This window comes from Artemia sp. Qi Xiang Cuo, chromosome 5 (assembly GCF_049724085.1).
Source record: "Artemia sp. Qi Xiang Cuo chromosome 5, ASM4972408v1, whole genome shotgun sequence".
Lineage (NCBI taxonomy): Eukaryota > Metazoa > Arthropoda > Branchiopoda > Anostraca > Artemiidae > Artemia > Artemia sp. Qi Xiang Cuo.
Genome location: NC_142798.1, coordinates 77,644,265 through 77,661,790, shown reverse-complemented (window position 1 = coordinate 77,661,790; position 17,526 = coordinate 77,644,265).

The following is a 17,526-nucleotide window of genomic DNA, read 5'->3' as shown; positions in this document are numbered from 1 at the left end:
TGGCTCACCGTACATTAATAATTAATACGAAATTTGTATATTAATTTTACTTTTTTGGCTAAATGGCTTTCTGGAAATTTTGTTCTGATGTAACTTACGAATTAACTTACTTAACAAACTTCTATATTCGTATGTTTTATTACGTATATTAGGGAGTTTGCCCCCTAGTCGATACCTTGCTCTTTACGCTAAAGTTCGAATTTTGTTCGAATCACAAATCCCTGAATCACAAAGACCGGTTAATTAGGATAGGGAAAGTACTGGGAAAGTACTAAAAAAAACTTTAGTGAAAAGGGTGAGGTATTGACTAGGGGGCAAACCCCCTCATATACGTAATAATTTCTGTTCGTCTTAAATTTTAATGTTGCTCCTTAATTTCAGTTGAAAAAACTAGTTTTTTTATATAATTTCTGATCGTTTTTTAAATAATGCTGGGAAATCCGATGCCCCCTTCATAGAAATGTACCTTCCCCCAAGGAAACATCCTCCATGGAAGGATCCTCCCCCGTAACCCCCTCCTACAACACCCCCCCCCCCCCATCAGAAAAAAATTCCTTTTGAAACATCTTTATACTTCCCATTAACCAATACTATATGTAAATAATGGGCAAAGTTCATAACTTGCAGCCCTTCCCCCGGGAACTGTGGGGGACTGAGTCATCCTCAAAGACTTATTAATTAGATTTCCGACTATTCTGAACAAAATGGCTATCTCAAAAAGTCTATTGGGCGACTTGGGGAAAAAAAATGAGCGTGGGAGGGGGCCAAGTTGTCCTCCAATTTTTTTGGTCACTTAAAAAGGGCACTAAAACTTTTAATTTCCGTTCAAATTAGCCCTCTTACGATATTCTAGGACTACTGGATCGATACGATCACCCCTGGAAAAAAAAAAAAAAAAACAAAAAAAAAAAAAAAATAAAAACGCATCCGTGATCTTTCTTCTGAAAAAAAATACAAAATTGCACATTTTTGCAGATAGGAAATTGAAACTTTCGTAGTAGGGTTTTCTGATACGTTGGATCCTATGGTGGGATCTTCATTAAGGTTCTATGACTTTTTGGGTGTGTTTTCCCCTTTTTTCGAAAATAAGGCAAATTTTCTTAGGCACTTTAACTTTTGATTGGTAAATTTAAACTTAATGAAACTTATATATTCGAAATCAGCATAAAAATCTGATTCTTTTTATGTATCTAGTAGAATCAAAATTACGGTTTTTAGATTTGCGGTTACTATTGAGCCAGGACGCTTCTTACTTACAGTTCGTTACCACGAACCGTTTGAGACGGCTTTTCCACACTAATTACTCTAAACACTATCTGGAAAACAAATGATGTGTATAGTTTTCCGCTATTCTTTCCTTGAAATCCCATATGTTAGTCGGAAAATCCCTTTTTACTGAAAAGAGACTTTTAAAACAATCCCTGTCCAGTCGTGCATATTTAAGGTGTAATCACACAGTCCACTAAACCGCCAATAGGAGATGAAACCTTTTCTTATGCAGATTGAAATATGTTTTCAAATGAGAAGCTTCAAATTTCATGTCTTCAAATTGAAAACATGTATGTTTTCAGATTTCACAAATCTGGTTATTAAATTTATTTTCATAAAGCATGATCCTAGATCCCCCCCCCCGCACCTAAATTTTCCATCTTTTTAAGGATGTTTCATTGAAAAAAATAGAATAAACCACAAAATTGATACTCCACCTACATTTGTAGAAAATCATTTGGATCTATATTTAAAAAATAAAACAATCCTTGCCCGTCTCTTACAATTTTATGAACTACACCCTTTCGAACACTTTTGTAACTGTGGATTCAAAAACGGAGTCTTTGAAGCGCAAGACTTCTTCATTTGGCGATTACTTAAAAAAAAGACAAAGTTTTTCTAAGGGAAGTAAAGAGCAAAATTGAAACTTAAAACGAACAAAAATTATTGCTTCACAGTCTATCTAACATACATCGATAAAACTAGTGCAAATAAATCAAGTGATAATATTTCCCTATGATTGTATGGTTATAGAAAACTATCGTTTTTTATTACTTTTAGAAAAGTTTCTTATTGTTCTTATTAAGCGACCCTTAGTTTCAGCAGTTGTTCTTAAAGAATTGGGACAAAATTCATATTTTAGCGTAAAGAGCGAGGTGTTGTGGCAACCCTCCTCACATATATAATAATTTATGTTCGTTTTAAGTTTTAATGTTGCTCCTTACTTTCAGTTGAAAAAAATGGTTTTTTGTTTAATTTCTGATCGTCTTTTAAATAATACCAGGATATCTGACCCCACCTTTATGAAGAAATCTCCCTCGCCACGGAAATATTCCCTAGCCGTAATAATTCCCCGCGTAAAATTGAGACGGAAAAGAGAAAGTAAGACATATGAAAATAATTTTGTATAGGAATCCTGGCAAATTCCCCCAGTGTAAAATTTCCCCTGACAAGTTCACCCCTAGGAACTTCCTTCCCCATAAGAATTCCTCCATGGAAAAACCCCCAGCAGTAAATTCGTCACCCCCACCCAAAAATTTATATATACTTCCCAATAACAAATGCTATGCGTAAACAATGGGCAAATTTTAAAACTTAAAGACCTTTCCCTTGGGGCTGCGGAGGGACCATATTATATTCAAAGACAGAGTTATAGGGTCTTTCAACGATGATGAACAAAATGGCTATCTCAGAATTTTGATTGAACTGTTTTGGAAAGCAAAGGGGCGGTGGAGGGGGCTTAGTAGCGCTGCAAACTTTTTGGTCACTTAAAAAGAGCTTTAGAACTTTTAATTTCCTTCCGAATGAGCTCTCTTTCGATATTCTAGGACCACTGGGTCGAAACGATTACCCCTGGGAAAAATAAAGAAAAAACAAAACAAATAAACACGCATCCATGATTTTTCTTTCGACAAAAAATAAAAAAGGCCAGATTTTTGGAGATAGGGAGTTGAAACCCCTGATATAAGGTTCTCTGATATACTGAATCTAATGCTGCGGTCTTGATCAAGATTTTTCGACTCTTAGGGGTGTTTCACCCCTTTTTTGGAAAATGAGGCAAATTTTCTCAGGCTCGTAGCTTTATGTGTAACACTAAACTTAACGAAACTTATATATTTAAAATCAGCATAATAAGCCAATTCTTTTGATGTATCTATCGGTATCAAAATAAAGGCTTTTTAGAGTTTCGGTTACTATTATGCCGAGTCGCTCCTTACTTACAGTTCGTTACCACAATCTGTTTGAAACCCTTTCTTTGACGACTATGAGAACCAGAAGAAACAATGAGCTGAAAAATTCGAGTAACTTGACTTAATTTTTTTTCCGAGATACTAAAAGAAAATATAAAGAAAGGGAAGTTTTTTTTTCATCCAGAAATTATCAGAGAAAAAATCAAGCTCAAAATGGCTCAAATTTTGGAGGTTAGTCGTAATTTTTTGGCGCAGTAGGAAAAACTGCATTGGTTAAGAATTAGTTACCGTAGTCTGCCTATTAACAATATAGGTTACCGTTGTCTGCCTTAACAAATACAGGTTATCCACATAATCATATAGAAGGCACAAAACCATTATTGAAAAAAAGTCCTATAATGACTTGAAGCTTTGACGTCCTAATTTGAAGTCCAAGCTCTACCGACTGAACTACGAACTCTATTAATCTAATTTATTCCATTGGATTTTGTAGGACCCTAATTGCGTAACTTACAGCCCTTTTTTGAGGGAATATAGAGTGTCAGATCCTCACCAAAAGTATGGTTACTAGACCTTTCAACTATGCTGAAAAACTTGCAATCTCATAATTCTGATCGAAATACTATAAGAGATGGGGACCATTGGGTGGGGGGGGGGGAGAATAGCTGCAGTCCTTTTTTTTGGTCGCTTAAGAAAGGAACTAGCAATTTTAAATTTCTGTTTGAATGAGCCATTAAACATCTTTTTATGTTGTTCTGGTAGCTCGCGTAGCCGTGGATAAAAAAAAGGAAAAAGGACAATGGTTTTCTTTGTTGTTCAAGGTGGGGGACTCTAATTACCCTATACAGGATTTTTGACCATACTGATTCCAATGGTACAACTTTGATTTTGATGTGATGCCATTTTCGAGGGATTTCAAGTTCTTTTTCAAAATCATCTAAAATCTATTTTCTCATAAGCTTTTACTTTTGAGATTAGCAGAAGTGATAGTTATCATTCCCGAATCAATGTTAGATTTAATTTTTTTCATTACGCATTTTATCCCAGATACGTTTTTCAACTTTTGTTTACTATGGACTGTGGTTTGCTCTTGACTAGGTTGCAGCTACTGCTGCAACAGTGATAGAAGGCATAAAACCATGATTAAAAAATCCCCGATACCTATATGCCCGATACGATACACGCGATACCAATACGCCCGATGGCCGATATCAACACGCGCGATACCAATACGCCCGATACCGACACGCCCGATAAAAAAATACAGCCCTTCAACAGGAAACGAAATAATAGTTACCATTCCTGATACAGTGTCAGATGGCAATTATTTATCACTAAGCAGTTTTTTCAAAACAAGTTTTTCAACTTTTGGTTATTATGGGCTGTGTTTCGCTCTTTACTAGGTTATAGCTGCTGCTGCAACCATGATACCTTCCCGAGACATGCTTTAAAATAGGAGCCTAGAAAATGTCTAAGAAAAATAACACCGGATACCGACACCAATATGCAATCAGTACCAATACACCCGATACCGGTACTCGCGATACCGATTCGCTCGATACCACGCACGGCCCATCCCAAGGGACTATGGAGGGCCGTATCATCATCAAAATTGTATTTATTGGACTTTTGAACTATTTTAAACAAAATGGCTATCTCAAAATTTTTATAGGATGACTTTGGGGGAGGGGGATTTTTGGGGAAAGGGGCTAGCTGCCCTCCGATCTTTTTGATCACTTAAAATGGGCCCTAGAAAATTTAGTTTCCGTTCGAATAAGTCATTAAACATCTCTCTATGATGTTTTGGTCATTTGCTAGCCCTGCTGGAAAAAAAAAGAAAGAAAAGGAAACACATCAGTGCTATCCATGCAAAAAAAAAAAAAAATTCCTTAGTGTTCAAGGTAGAGGACTGTGATTGTCCTACGGAAAGTTTTCGACCATGCTGATTCTAATGGTGTACTTTTTATTTGAACTTGACGCCATTTTCAAGGGTTTCGGGCTCTTTTTCGAAATCACCATAAAATTGTTTTCCTAACAAACTTTTACTTTTAAGATTAACCGAAACAATAGCTACCATTCCATATTCAGTGGCAGATGGCAATTTTTCCTCACAGGCAGTTTTTTTCAAAACACGTTTTTCAACTTCTGGTTACTATGGGCTGGGATTCGCTCTTTACTAGGTTGCAGCTACAGCCGCAACCACGATTATTTTAAAGTTGGCGCGCACAATATTGAAAATTGAAAACATTGCATAATACCCGGTGAAAAATGCAGAGTATTAAAATTCCGTTTTTTGAACCTTGAATTCCGAATATTTCAATTGCAAGTTTAAAAATCTGAGAGATATCTATGTGTGTCAACTACCCCTGGCAAATTCCATAACTGTTTTACAGAACTGTACATCAGTCGTTCGGAGGAAAGTTGCTAGACATTTTCTTAGGGGAAAACTCCTCTGATTAGGATGGAGGGGGTCAGGGACGTCATTTGGGGGAAGGAGCCCCCCCCCCAAACGAAATTATTGCCCCCAAATAATGTGGAGAGAAAATTATTATATAATAGTAGTATGGTAATAGGCACCACTGAATATACATGCACTTTCACAAGCCTGAGGCATGGTTATGTGTGTAGTTTAACCGGTACATTGGCTTACCGGGGCCAGTCACCTATTACTACGAACGATACATGCCTTAGCAGACGGGTTTTCTAATGTGACACGCAATTTTTTGTGTGTCAGTCAGTTAGAGTAAGCTGGCGGTCAGTCCATATGATGACTTGATTAGTCGGTTTTTTAAAAAAATTGGCAAGCTCTAATTTACTCAAGCAAAAAACCTTATAAAATGTTCATACAGTGCATTCCAAATTTCATTATGTTTTAAGACAGTGGTTATATTACACTACATATTATTGATTTTGAAAACAATGGATTCGTCAATTTTCAATGTGAGTACACTTTTCATTCTTTTATTTCCCCCCCCCCAAAAAAATTAAAAAAAACGTTTTACTAGTAAATTCAAATTTCAGGGGGGACTTAGCCCCCCTCCCCTCCAACAATACAAAATCTTAAGAATATGATGAGTATATTCGATAGAAACGGCAAAGCACGCTTTTTTCTATTATGTAAATAAAATCTCTCCTCCACAGCTATGTTTACAAGTTTTGATTTTTTTGAAAAACAGTTCTTTATCATTCAGAAACAAGCTTTTTCCAAACATGTTGTATTTTTCCGGTTTGAATGAAAAGCTTGCGTGTTACAAAGAGAGTGACAGTTTTGGGAGTCAAATTTCACAGGCTCTTGCTATAAACGGGCTTAACGCATAGAAAAAACAAATAAAACCCACGGCTTAAAATACATTGAAATTTGTGGTATCTAAGCCACATGTTTTGGCCCGTGAACTCAACCTTGAAAAAAAAAACACATTGTTGTCATTAGGAGCTTAAAACCTCTTCGAAAGGGTTCTTTGATACGTTGAATTTGATGGTGTGATTCTCATTAAGATCGGTTGACTTTGTGGGAATCACTCGAATCACCTCTTTTTCAAAAATAAGACAAACTTTCCAAGGCTCACAGCTTTTGATGGGTAACATTAAACTTAACGAATTTAATATACATGAAATGAGCATTAAAGGCCAATTCTTTTAATGTACAAATTGTTTTCAAAATTTTCTTTTTTTGAGTGATTCGGTTACAATTGGGCCGAGTCACTCCTTTCTTACAGTTTGTTACCACGAATTGTTTGATTATTATATTAAATTGTTTTTGCTCGTTTTAGAAATGGCTGTTTACTTTTATTTAAATTAAAACTTTCTTTGGACGACGTTTTTGTTACGTATTTTTAATTGGCATGTTTTTTTTATTGGTTTGCCGAAACATTGGCTTGTTGTAACTTACAAATAACCTTTTAAATTGCAAGGGTTTTCTTTTTCTCTGCTAAAGAATTAAAATTCTGTAAAAATTTTAATTTTCATTCAAATACTCAATCAGAATAGTTTACTGCAAAGAATTTTTTAAAACATTTTTGAGGGGAAGAGGAGGGGGTTAATTATTAATAAGAATGGAAAATCTGTGTAGTTTTGATGTTCTATACAATTAAAACATCCCTGGTCCTATCCTCGAATATGCCTAGGAATATCGGCCTAATTTCATATTTATATATTTTATTTGGTATTCCACTGGTAGCGGTGATTTTCACCAAAGCTGATGTTTATAAAGGTTTTAGTAATAGCTTAAAACCATTAAAACAAGGCGAGTACATGTCCCGCAGACGATGCTTGAGTTCCAATAAAACTGGTAATTTTCGAATTGTATACAGGCCTATAAAATTTGTAACATCCTGAAGGTTCTTGTATCTCATTAGCCGAAATATATGCATGCTAATTCAGTTATATTGTGCCGCAAATTTTTTTAATGTCAATCGTGAAATAGCATTATTCACCGCATGCATATAAGGAGTCGATTTACTAAATTATTAAAATATTTTTAGAATATCTGTTTAAAACTTACGTCGATAATCACAGCTAGATTGCCAGATTCCTTCTCTGCTTTGGAATGGGGTGCGAGAGGAATTACAGCTGATCTTTTTGCATTCAATGATTCAATTAATCCCGTCTCAGTCTTATCCAGAGTTTCATCCAATTTTGCGCGTTTTTGCTGCGATGATTGATCAACAACATTCTAAAATGACACAATTTAATTAGGTACTTCAATTTTTACTTATTCAGAATATTAATGGAGGGACATTGGGTCTATCAATTCCATAGTACCAAACACAAAAAGTTGACAATTATAGATTTTTTTTTTTATATGCATAGCTTTTAAAACTTTTTATATACCTAAATTGCGAAATACTTAAAATCACAGAAAAAAGGAAGAAGGAAGACTCCGACATAACCTAAACCAAAAAATTATTAAGTATATGAAGGGGGTCGCCCTCTAGTCAATATCTCGCCCCTTTACGCTAAAGTTTTTTTGTTTTTTTTTTAGCAATTTCAAAAGAGGTATCTATTCTAATTAACCGGCCTTTATGATTCAAGAGTTCGTGATTTGAACAAAATTCGAACTTTAGTGTAAAGAGCGAGGTATTGACTAGGGAGTAAACCCCTTAATACATGTGATAAAAACATATAAATATAGAAGTTTCGTTATGTAAGTTAATTCGTTAGTTAATTCATAACTCAATTTTGAGAAAGCCATTTTTAGCCAACAAATTTGTAAACATGCTCTTCTTAATCAGATAGTAAGAAAACATCCCTTTACAGGTAGAAGAACGTAGTGATTTGATTATTTTATTGGTGAAACTAACCGTCCTGTTTGAATATTAACACCTTTCTTCAGGTGGAAAGGATGAAAAACGATTTGATTATTTTTATAGCGAAACTGACTGGCCCTGTTTTTGAATATTTACCGAAATTTGATGAAAAAAAAAACAGGGACTTTTTAATTAGAATAGGAAGGTTTTTTGAAAGCGCTAACAGCTTTAGCGTAAAGAGCAAGATATTGAGGAGAGGGAGGAGCTTTCATATCTGCTGAAACTAATATAGAAAGTCCAGTTTCAGAATTCCTATCAAGTCGAACAATAAAGGAAAAACGAAAACAACAACAAAAAAAACGTTTAATTTTAAACAGTTTTTGGGAAACAAGGTGAAAGTAAAGTGCAACTCGTATAAATGAAACCCAAAACGAACAAAAACTACAATAATTAACCGAGTCAAACTCAAAACGAGCAGAGATTAACATAAGTTGGGCGCAAAACCCCTATGCATTCCCAAGACACGAACAAAATTTGCACTTTACTGAAAAAATACAAATGGTTTTACTTTTACACCTTTAATAAATCAAATGATATTAACATTTTGATTACTAAATATCAATATATGTATATTAAACTGACAATGCACATTCACTTGTATTTTTCGGTAAAGTGCAAATTTTGTTCTGGCCTTGGGAAGGTATAGGGGTTTCGCGCCCAACTTATGTTAATTTTTGCTCGTTTTGAGTTTGACTCGGTTAATTATTGTAATTTCTATTCATTTTGGGTTTCATTTATTTATCGATGCTGATTTGTTGCAGTTTCACGATTGGTAGATTATTTGATGTTATTTTTGCTAATTTTTTTGTTTAATGGAGTTCTTTACTTTTCTTTGAAAAACGTATTTTGTGGAAAAAGTGTTTTTTTTTTTTATTTTTTCTAATTAAGAACGAAAATACTTTTGTGGGAACAACTTATGTTTTTGCGAGGAACGTCATTTTTGTAATGAGACCCAGAAAGCGTTTCAAAAAAAAAAATTCTTCCCTGGATTTGCCATAAATTCGCTGCTTACGCAGAATAACCAAGTAAGCAAATATATCGAAGAAAAGAAGACGCCTATAAGGATATTTCAGTCCTTTACGTACACGTAAAGGAACCAATAGCTTCCCCCCAAAAAAGCTAAATAGTTTGAAAACTGAAAATGATTTTTATATTTTAGAATGCTGTTGATCAATCTTCACAGCAAAACACCGATTCTACAGATTGTATTATGGAAGTTCATTACACTGAGGATGGGCTATCATATACTTCAGATGAGTTGGTGAGGAGGGGGCGTTCGGGTCGGCTCTGTGTCGACGATGACGACCGGTTATATTATGACATGCCCCCACTGGTGAATATAGTGATAGAAAATAGTGCTGATGATGATGATGTTCAAGTAATTGAGCCTGACATCATATATTTAAAGAGTATTATAAATATTGATTTAACGAAAAAATAAAGGATTCGAATAATGATTTTATTTAAATAGCATTGACAAAAAAATGAAATGGATGATTTCTTAAGAAGAAGAAATTCATTATATAGCTAACTTCTATGATTTTTTCAAATTAAGCCCCTTCTTATCAGATTCAAAACGCTTAGTATCCCCAAGAATGGGTATCAAAATTCCAGTTTTTAGAGTTTCGGTTACTATTGAACCGTGTCGCTCCTTACTTACAGTTCGTTACCACGAACTGTTTGAAAAAAAAACGGTTGCCTTACAATTCGAACATCCTTCCAGTTTCTTCATATATGGAATAATTTGTGCTCATTTCGACTATTAGTGTTGTTCCTTACTTTCAGTTGGAAAAAAAACTAGTTTTTTTATTTAATCCACTACAGCTTTTACTCTTCGCGATTTTTGTATTACCCAGGAGTTTTGTAACAGCATGCGAGCAAGCTATTAATTGGTTTATAGAGTTTCGGTTACTATTGAGCCGTCTCGCTCCTTACTTACAGTTCGTTACCACGAACACAATAAAAAAAAAAACATGCATCTGTGATCTTTCTTCTGACAAAAAAAAAATACAAAATTCTCCATTGTTGGAGATAGGAGCTTGAAACTTTCAAAGTAGAGTTTTCTCATACGCTGAATCGGCTGATGTGATTTCCATTAAGGTTCATTTACTTTTAGGGGAAGTTTCCTGCTTTATTCAAAAATAATGCAAATCTTCTCGGGCGCATAACTTTTGATTGTTATAACTGAGTTTAATGAGTTGAAATCACTTATATATTTGAAATTAGCATAAAAATATGATTCTTTTGATTTATCCATGGGTATCAAAATTCCGGTTTTTAGAGTTTTGGTTACTATTGAACCGTGTCGCTCCTTACTTACAGTTCGTTCACGAACTGTTTGAAAAAACGGGTGCTTTACAATACGAACATCCTTCCAGTTTCTTCATATATGGAATAATTTATGCTCATTTCTACTATTAGTGTTGCTCCTTACTTTCAGTTGAAAAAAAAAACTAGTTTTTTTTTATTTAATCCACTACAGCTTTTAGTCTTCGCGATTTTTTGTATTGACCGGCAGTTTTATAGCAGCATTCCAGCAATCTATTGATTGGTTTTTAGAGTTTCGGTTACTATTGAACCATGTTGCTCCTTATTAACAGTTCGTTACCACGAGCAAAATAGAAAAAAAAATAAGCACGAATCTATTATCTTTCTTCTGACAAAAAAAAATACATAATTCAACATTTTTGCAGATAGGAGCTTGAAACTTCCGAAACAGGGTTTTCTCATACGCTGAATCGGACGGTATGATTTTGATTAAAGTTCTATGACTTTTAGGGGAGTTTCCTCCTTTATTCAAAAATAATGCAAATCTTCTCAGGCGCATAACTTTTGATTGGTAAAACTAAATTTAATGATTTGAAATCACTTATATATTTGAAATCAGCATAAAAATATGATTCTATTGATATATCCATGAGTATCAAAATTCCGGTTTTTAGAGTTTCGGTTACTATTGAACCGTGTCGCTCCTTATTTACAGTTCGTTACCACGAACTGTTTGAAAAAATATTAGTGTTGTTCCTTACTTTCAGTTGAAAAAAAAACTAGTTTTTTTTTTATTTAATCCACTACAGCTTTTAGTCTTCGCGATTTTTGTATTAACCAGGAGTTTTGTAACAGCATGTGAGCAGGCTATTAATTGGTTTTTAGAGTTTTGGTTACTATTGAGCCGTGTTGCTCCTTACTTACAGTTTATTACCACGAACACAATAAAAAAAATAAACATGCACCAATGATCTTTCTCCTGAAAAAAAAAAAATACATAATACCCCATTTTTGCAGATAGGAGCTTGAAACTTCCGAAGTAGGGTTTTCTGATACGCTGAATCGGACGGTATGATTTTTTTTTTTTTAGTTGTTTTCGTTTTTGCCTTATTGTTCGACTTGATAGGAATTCTGAAAACAGGATGGTCGTTGAAATTTCTTAATGACTAAAGATTTTGTTTTTTTTTCTTCTAAAAGGCTTACAAAATCAAAATTAAATTGCACTAGAATCTGTACTTAGACCTTGAAACTAGAAGAAAATAAATTTTCTGTAAAGTTATGTCTAGCGATAGACTTATTAGAGTGACAGAAACTTTTTTTTTCCACAACCCACAAGAGGACATTTTTCAACTAAAAGTAAAGAGCTACTAGACTAAATCAAACATGTGGTGAAATAATAACTAATAATTGTTCAAACTTAAATTTTTTGTAAAGCTATGTCTAGCGATAAACTTATTAGAGTGACAAAAACTTTTTTCTTGGGTTGATCTAGGTTCACTTAGAGTCGCGCGCAACTCTAAGTGAACCTAGATCAACCCAAGAAAAAGTTTTTGTCACTGTAATAAGTTTATCGCTAGACATAGCTTTACAGAAAATTTAAGTTTGAACAATTATTCGTTATTATTTCACCACATGTTTGATTTAGTCTAGTAGCTCTTTACTTTTAGTTGAAAAATGTCCTCTTGTGGGTTGTGGGAAAAAAAAAAAGTTTTTGTCACTCTAATAAGTCTATCGCTAGACATAGCTTTACAGAAAATTTATTTTCTTCTAGTTTCAAGGTCTAAGTACAGATTCTAGTGCAATTTAATTTTGATTTTGTAAGCCTTTTAGAAGAAAAAAAAAACAAAATCTTTAGTCATTAAGAAATTTCAACAATCATCCTGTTTTCAGAATTCCTATCAAGTCGAACAATAAGGCAAAAATGAAAACAATTACAAAAAAAATCATACCGTCCGATTCAGCGTATCAGAAAACCCCACTTGGGAAGTTTCAAGCTCCTATCTGCAAAAATGTTGAATTTTGTATTTTTTTGTTTTGTCAGAAGAAAGATCACAGATGCGTGTTTATTTTTTTTTATTGTGTTCGTGGTAACGAACTGTAAGTAAGGAGCGACACGGCTCAATAGTAACCGAAACTCTAAAAACCAATTAATAGCTTGCTCGCATGCTGTTACAAAACTCCTGGGTAATACAAAAATCGCGAAGACTAAAAGCTGTAGTGGATTAAATAAAAAAAAACTAGTTTTTTTTACAACTGAAAGTAAGGAACAACACTAATATTTTTTCAAACAGTTCGTGGTAAAGAACTGTAAGTAAGGAGCGACACGGTTCAATAGTAACCGAAACTCTAAAAAACGGAATTTTGATACCCATGGATACATCAATAGAATCATATTTGTATGCTGATTTCAAATATATAAGTGATTTCAAATCATTAAATTTAGTTTTACCAATCAAAAGTTATGCGCCTGAGAAGATTTGCATTATTTTTGAATAAAGGAGGAAACTCCCCCTAAAAGTCATAGAACCTTAATCAAAATCATACCGTCCGATTCAGCGTATGAGAAAACCCTACTTCGGAAGTTTCAAGCTCCTATCTGCAAAAATGTGGAATTTTGTTTTTTTTTTTTGTCAGAAGAAAGATCACAGATGCGTGTTTATTTTATTTTTTTATTGTGTTCGTGGTAACGAATTGTATGTAAGAAGTGAAACGGCTCAATAGTAACCGAAATTCTTAAAACCAATGAATAGCTTATTCGCATGTTGTTGCATAACTCCCGGTTAATACAAAATCATAAAAACTAAAAGCTGTAGTGTATTAACTAAAAAAAAACAAGTTTTTTTTCCAACTGAAAGTATGGAACAACACTAATAGTAGAAATGACCATAAATTATTCCATATATGAAGAAACTGTAAGGATGTTCGTATTGTAAAGCACCCGTTTTTTCAAACAGTTCGTGGTAACGAACTGTAAGTAAGGAGCGACACGGTTCAGTAGTAACCAAAACTCTAAAAACCGGAATTTTGATACCCATGGGTACATCAATAGAATCATATTTTTATGCTGATTTCAAATATATAAGTGATTTCAAGTCATTAAATTTAGTTTTACCAATCAAAAGTTATGCGCCTGAGAAGATTTGCATTATTTTTGAATAAAGGAGGAAACTCCCCTAAAAGTCATAGAACTTTAATCAAAATCATACCATCCGATTCAGCGTATCAGAAAACCCTACTTCGGAAGTTTCAAGCTCCTCTCTGCAAAAATGTTGAATTATGTATTTTTTTTTTTTAAGAAGAAATATCACATTTGAGTGTTAATATTTTTTTCTATTTTGTTCGTGGTAACGAACTGTAAATAGGGAGAGAAACGGCTCAATAGTAACAGAAACTCTTATAAATAAATTAATATCTTGTTCACATGCTGCTATAAAACTCCTGGGTAATACAAAAATCGCGAAGAGTAAAAGCTGTAGTGGATTAAATAAAAAAAAACTAGTTTTTTTTTCCAACTTAAAGTAAGGAACAACACTAATAGTCGAAATGACCATAAATTATTCCATATATGAAGAAACTGGAAGGATGTTCGTATTTTAAAGCAACCGTTTTTTTTTCAAAAAGTTCATGGTAAGGAACTGTAAGTAATGAGCGACACAGGTCAATAGTAACCGAAACTCTAAAAACTGGAATTTTGATACCCATGCTTGGGGATATTAAGTGTTTTGAATCTGATAAGAAGGGGCTTAATTTGAAAAAATCATAGAAGCTAGCTATGTAATGTATTTCTTCTTCTTAAGAAATCATCCATTTCATTTTTTTGTCCATGCTATTTAAATAAAATCATTATTCTAATCAGTTATTTTTTTGTTAAATCAATATTTATAATAATCTTTAAATATATGATGTCAGGCTCAATTACTTGAACATCGTACATCATCAGCACTATTTTCTACTATCACCATATTCACCAGTGGTGGCATGTCATAATATAACCGCTCGTGATCCTTCGACACAGAGCCGACCCGAAGGCCCCCTCCTCACCAAATCATCTGAAGTATATGATAGCCCATCCTCAGTGTAATGAACTTCCATAATACAATCTGTAGAATCGGTGTTTTGCTGTGAAGATTGATCAACAGCATTCTAAAATATAAAAATCATTTTCAGTTTTCAAACTATTTAGCTTTTTTGGGGGAAGCTACGGGGTCCTTTACGTGGATGTGGAGGACTGACTGAAATATACATATAGGTGTTTTCTTTTCTTTGATATATGTGCTTACTTTGCTATTCTGCGTAAGCGGCAAATTTATTGAAAATCCAGGGAAGAATTTTTTTTTGAAAAGCTTACTGGTTTTCATTACAAAAGTTACGTTCCTCGCAAAAACATAAGTTGTTCCCACAAAAGGATTTTCGTTCTTAATTAGAACGAAATAAAAAAAAACACTTTTTCCACAAAATAAGTTTTTCAAAGAAAAGTAAAGAACTCCATCAAACAAAAAATTAGCAAAAATAACATCAAATAATCTACCAATCGTGAAACTGCCACAAATCAGCATCGATAAATAAATGAAACCCAAAATGAACAGAAATTACAATAATTAACCGAGTCAAACTCAAAACGAGCAGAAACTAACAAAAGTTGGGCGCGAAACCCCTATACCTTCCCAAGGCCAGAACAAAATTTGCACTTTACTAAAAAATACAAGTGAATGTTCATTGTCAGTTTAATATACATATATTGATATTTAGTAATCAAAATGTTAATATCATTTGATTTATTAACGGTGTAAAAGTAAAACCATTTGTATTTTTTCAGTAAAGTGCAAATTTTGTTCGTGTCTTGGGAATGCATAGGGGTTTTGCGCCCAACTTATGTTAATTTCTGCTCGTTTTGAGTTTGACTCGGTTAATTATTGCAGTTTTCGTTCGTTTTGGGTTTCATTTATACGAGTTGCACTTTACTTTCACCTTGTTTCCCAAAAACTGTTTGAAATTAGAGTTTTTTTTGTAGTTGTTTTCGTTTTTGCTTTATTGTTCGACTTGATAGGAATTCTGAAACTGGACTTTCTATGTTAGTTTCGGCAGATATGAAAGGTCCCCCCTCTCCTCAATATCTTGCTCTTTACGCTAAAGCTGTTAGCGCTTTAAAAAAAGCTTCCTATTCTAATTAAAAAGTTCCTGTTTTTTTTTTCATCAAATTTTGGTAAATATTCAAAAACAGGGCCAGTCAGTTTTGCTATAAAAATAATCAAATCCTTTTTCATCCTTTACACCTGAAAAAAGGTGTTAATATTCAAAAAGGACTGGTAGTTTCACCAATAAAATAATAAAATCACTACGTTCTTCTACCTGTAAAGGGATGTTTTCTCACTATCTGATTAAGAAGAGCATGTTTACAAATTTGTTGGCTAAAAATGGCTTTCTCAAAATTGAGTTATGAATTAACTAACGAATTAACTTACATAACGAAACTTCTATATTTATATGTTTTTATCACATGTATTAAGGGGTTTACCCCCTAGTCAATACCTCGCTCTTTACGCTAAAGTTCGAATTTTGTTCAAATCACGATCTCTTGAATCATAAAGGCCGGTTAATTAGAATAGATACCTCTTTTGAAAGTGCTAAAAAAAAAAAAAAAAATTTAGCGTAAAGGGGCGAGATATTGACTAGAGGGCGACCCCCTTCATATACTTAATAATTTTTTGGTTTAGGTTATGTCGGAGTCTTCCTTCTTCCTTTTTTCTGTGATTTTAAGTATTTCGTAATTTAGGTATATAAAAAGTTTTAAAAGCTATGCATATAAAAAAAAAAATCTATAATTGTCAACTTTTTGTGTTTGGTACTATGGAATTGATAGACCCAATGTCCCTCCATTAATATTCTGAATAAGTAAAAATTGAAGTACCTAATTAAATTGTGTCATTTTAGAATGTTGTTGATCAATCATCGCAGCAAAAACGCGCAAAATTGGATGAAACTCTGGATAAGACTGAGACGGGATTAATTGAATCATTGAATGCAAAAAGATCAACTGTAATTCCTCTCGCACCCCATTCCAAAGCAGAGAAGGAATCTGGAAATCTAGCTGTGATTATCGACGTAAGTTTTAAACAGATATTCTAAAAATATTTTAATAATTTAGTAAATCGACTCCTTATATGCATGCGGTGAATAATGCTATTTCATGATTGACATGTAAAAAATTTGCGGCACAATATAACTGAATTAGCATGCATATATTTAGGCTAATGAGATACATGAACCTTCAGGGTGTTACAAATTTTATAGGCCTGTATACAATTCAAAAATTACCAGTTTTATTGGAACTCAAACATCGTCTGCGGGACATGTACTCGCCTTGTTTTAATGGTTTTAAGCTATTACTAAAACCTTTATAAACATCAGCTTTGGTGAAAATCACCGCTACCAGTGGAATACCAAATAAAATATATAAATATGAAATTAGGCCGATATTCCTAGGCATATTCGAGGATAGGACCAGGGATGTTTTAATTGTATAGAACATCAAAAACTACACAGATTTTCCATTCTTATTAATAATTAACCCCCTCCTCTTCCCCTCAAAAATGTTTTAAAAAATTCTTTGCAGTAAACTATTCTGATTGAGTATTTGAATGAAAATTAAAATTTTTACAGAATTTTAATTCTTTAGCAGAGAAAAAGAAAACCCTTGCAATTTATAAGGTTATTTGTAAGTTACAACAAGCCAATGTTTCGGCAAACCAATAAAAAAAACATGCCAATTAAAA